The sequence below is a fragment of the Elaeis guineensis genome, chromosome 4 (genome assembly GCF_000442705.2).
Source record: "Elaeis guineensis isolate ETL-2024a chromosome 4, EG11, whole genome shotgun sequence".
Taxonomy (NCBI): Eukaryota; Viridiplantae; Streptophyta; class Magnoliopsida; order Arecales; family Arecaceae; genus Elaeis; species Elaeis guineensis.
The window spans coordinates 31,623,549-31,628,174 of record NC_025996.2 but is presented as its reverse complement, the minus strand read 5'-3'; the positions used below and the strand labels follow the sequence as shown (position 1 = coordinate 31,628,174).

General features: G+C 32.6%; 1 pseudogene; it reads left to right on the top strand.

Moving 5' to 3' along the window:
• The first annotated feature begins 3,070 nt into the window (after window positions 1–3,070).
• The window catches only part of LOC140857288 (uncharacterized), a 7,268-nt pseudogene continuing 5,712 nt past the window's right edge, over window positions 3,071–4,626 (top strand).

Below are 4,626 nucleotides of genomic sequence, written 5' to 3'. Positions count from 1 at the left end.
AGACTAGAGACTCATCTATCTCGAATGAAGCGATCTACGCGTCGGTTTATCCGGATCGATCACCGTCCTCATAATGATCCTATGATCAGGAACATTTAGGAATTAAATACATGTCCCTAATTCTTAACTCTTTGAAAATATGTATCAAAAGTTAATTTCATAGACGATTCAAAGATAAATCACACTTGAATGAAAAATAAATTTATTTTTTTATTGATCAAATTAATATATTAAGTATAAAATTGTATCCTAAATTTATTACAATGTGTCGGCTATATTAATTTTTAGGACATACATCTAACAGATGAGATGGTTGGTATAATGTGGTAGTGCTTTATTACAAACTATGGTTCTTGAAAATTAGAGAGAGCAGGAAGTACGATGGAATCATAGGAACGGACAATCTGTAATTGAACTGGATGGAATTGGTCACAGATGAAGGTGAGAGACGCTATGAACTGCTAGTATCTGATGCTTCGCATCAAGTTCAATTGGCATATCTCATGCGTTGTCTTTCGTGAAGGGCATATTCCCAGCCAACTCCTCTTACAACTTACGTGCCACAAGAGAAAGAAATATAAAAGACGGTCAACAATAAATTCTAGCTAATGGTCAGAGATTTGGTTCATCCTATAAATACTACTTTAGGTACTATTGGAGTTGGTTCTCTATAGTCCACACAAGAGAAAGAAATATAAGAGACGGACAACAATAACAGTCTCGTAGAATATGAGGTTTGAATTCTAGCTAATGGTCAGAGATTTAGTTCGTCCTATAAATATTACTTTAGGTACTATTGGAGTTGGTTCTCTATAGTCCAGAATGTTGTTTCATCGATTTATTAACAGTTTAATGTAATGGTATAAAATGGAGGTAAATGATAAAGATGTGTTTGATTAGTTATTAAAAAAATATTTTTTTATTTTTTAATTTTTAAAAAATAAAAATTAAAAGATAATATTTGATAATATTGTAAGAAATAAAAAATTAAAATCAAAATAATCAAAATAATTATTTTATATATAAAATAATTTTTTTATTTTTTATAATTTATTTTTTTATTTTTTTTTACTTTCACACATCTAAAACATCAAACTAATAAGTAAAGAGTTCGAACCCTTCTTCTTCATCGAGCTCTTCATTTTTTCATCTCATTTTCTTTCCTTCCTGAACCGTTCTCTTAATTTTTCATCTACCGTCTTCAAATATTACTTTTTATTTTAGGACAGTAAAGTTATTAAATATATTTTTTATTTTTTTTATTTTTATTTAATAATCAAAATTAAAAAAATAAAAAATATTTTTTAAAATTAAAAATTAAAAAATATAATCAAACGCATCTTAAGGATGATGTTGGATAATGTCCCGATTAAGCGGTCTGGTTTATCATGAACTTTGAATTCAGATAATGATCAATTTAAATTCAAATAGAAGTCAAATATCGTCCGGTTATTTGATGGGAGTACCGATAAATGTCTATAAAAAGGGTCCCATCTCTGCCCATTAAGTTGTAGAAAGTCCATCGATGCTGCTACGACATAAAGAAAGGGAGAAGGGAGAGAAACTGATTTTCAGGAAGAAAGGGAGAAGGGAGAGAAACCCATTCAGTTGGAATTCGTGCTCACCCTCCTCCGTTTTGATGGCCGGATCTCCGGCCTACTGGTGGCCACCCAAGGGATGTCACCGGCGATCTTTCCCTAGGCGGTGGCCGGCTGATCAGGCCTTTTCCGATGGTCGCTTTTCTTTTGGGGACGGACGGCATGAAGTGGGAACTGCCGGATCTAGCAAACCCCTCTCCCTAATCGGAGAGCACCGATTTTGGGCTCCTCCTCCTCCGTCGATCATCCATCCAACTGGACCATCGTCGGCTCACCTGCGGTTAGGATGGCTGTCTAAGGATGGCCGTCGGTGGTTGAGGACAACCGGTAAGGTGCCGGCGGTCTTTGGGGAGGCTTTATGCCACGAGCCATAAGGTTTTTGGCTGTGATCGAAAAGAGGGAGGAAGAATATAGGGGTTTGGGTTCGGGTTTCAGGTCAGTCGGGATCCAATGCTCAAAACCCGGATCCATCAAATAATTCAGTTGGTACTTTTCGATAGTTGACTGAACAGAGAGTTGATGTGGTTTAAGGTTGTTTTGCAATTTAGCCCCTGTCAACTATAAAATTACTGAACAATACTCTGAAATTTTCTTTTCAGTCCCTAATGAACTGTTTTATTCTCTAATGATCCGTTAAGTTTATTTTGACCCTTCTTTAACAAAGATCTTGGCATTTTTGTATTATGATTGTATCATCAAATATCAATTATTGATGAAATTTCAATTATTGTTTATATGCATGATCTTGTGTTTCCATGTAATTTGTTAGGTACCAAAGTGGCCAAACTAGAATGATTAACATGCATTTAAAATTTTAATTATTGTTTATATGCATGATCTTATATTTACATATAGTTTATTAGTCACCAAAGTGACTAAACTCGAATGTTTAAGAAAATCAATATGCATAAAATGATCGTTTATCCATGATTAAATGCCTATTAGTGAAAATCAGTGGATAAATTGATATTCACTACTCATTGGAACTTTAGGGTTTATCCGAAGGTGAATCAATTATTCTATGAATAGTGTGCGTGGCAGAAGTAAATTAATATTCTTTGATCAGATGTATTTGTATATCCAAAGATAATGGATATGTTTGGTTGATAATGTTTAATTGCCTATTAAAGAATTAATAACGGCATTGAATTCTGATAGTATGTTGTAATATCTACCCAAAGGAGAATTATAATATGCTTTTATTGTGAATCCATGATGAAATTATTTTATTTCAATTTGAGCAATTATGTATTATTTTTGTAGTTATTTCTCTTCATTTGAATGCTTCATCTGTTACCATATTTAATGGTTTGAACTTCTTTGAATGGTGTGAACAAATCAATTTTCACTTAGATGTATTGGATCTTGACTTAGCACTATTGGAAGATAAACTTACTGCTCTTACATATTCTAGCAGCGAGGAAGAGAAGTTACATCATAAAGCATGGGAACGCTCTAACAGATTAAGTCTTATGTTCATGTGAACGATTATTATCAACAACATTAAAAGTATTATTCTACAAATAGAAAGTGCAAAGAAATATCAAAAGTTTGTGGAAGAATATTTTTGTTCTGTAAATAAGTCACTTGCTGGTACACTAATGGCAGAACTCACGATCATAAAGTTCAATGAGTCGTGAAGTATGCAAGATCACATTATTAAGATGACCAATATTACAGCAAGGTTAAAGATTTTGGGGATGATAGTGGAAGACTCCTTCTTAGTGCAATTCATTTTGAACTCATTATCTTCTGAGTATGGATCTTTTCAATTAATTATAACACTATTAAGGATAAGTGGAATGTTAGTGAATTGTCCAGTATGCTTGCTTAGGAGGAAATGAGACTAAAAAAGCAAGGTAGTCGTTCCATTAATTTCATAAGTCAAGAAGTTAGTAATGGACACAAGAAGAAAGTTAACAAGTTCAAGAAGAAAAAGAAAATGCCTGCTAAGGTTCTTTAGGCTGACAAGAAGGAACAAAAGCTGGATAAGTATCACTCTATAAGAAAGTAGGGCATTATTAGAAAGATTGCCTGAAACGTAAGGCTTTTGAAAAGAAAGGTAAATCTAATATCTTTGTATGTTTTGAATCAAACTTAACTGAAGTTCCTCATAATACTTAGTAGCTTGATTCTGATGCTACTACTCATGCTTCTAATTTAATGCAGGGATTCTTTACGATCCGAACCACAAACCCAACTGAAGATTTTATGTTTATGGGGAATCGTATGAAGGTTCCAATTGAAGGCATAGGAACTTATCATTTGATTTTGGATACTGGCTATCACCTGGATTTATTATAGATAGCTTATGTGCCTTCAATATCTAGGAACTTAGTTTCTCTATCAAAACTTAATGTTTCTGGGTTTAATTTTAAGTTTGGATATGGTTGTTTTAGTTTATATAAGAATACTTCTTTTATTGATTCTGGTATTCTTATTAATGGTTTATATAAATTAAAACTTGACAATCTTTTTGTGGAATCCCTACTTACTATGCATCATAATTCTAAAATTAAGCGTAGTTTACTAAATGAAAATTCTACTTGCTTGTGGCGTAAACGTTTGGGTCATATATCCAAAGAAAAGTTAAAAAGATTAGTAAATAATGAGATTCTTTCAAATTTAGATTTTATTGATTTTGGTACATATATAGATTGCATCAAGGGAAAGCAAACTAGACATAACAAGAAAGGTGCCACAAGAAGCACTCGGCTTCTTGAAATTATACATGCTGATATATGTGAACATTTTGATGTTTCATCTTTTAGTGGAGATAAATATTTTATCATTTTTATAGATAATTTTTCACGCTATGGTTTTGTCTATTTGCTTCATGAAAAATCTCAAGTAGTAGATGCCCTTAAGGTGTTTGTAAATGAGGTTGAAAGGCAACTAGATAAAAAAGTGAAAATCATAAAGTCTGATAGAAGTGGTAAATATTATGGAAAACATAGTGAAACAGAACAATGTCCAGGTTCATTTGCAAAGTTCCTCGAAAAACATGGCATATATTCACAGTACACTA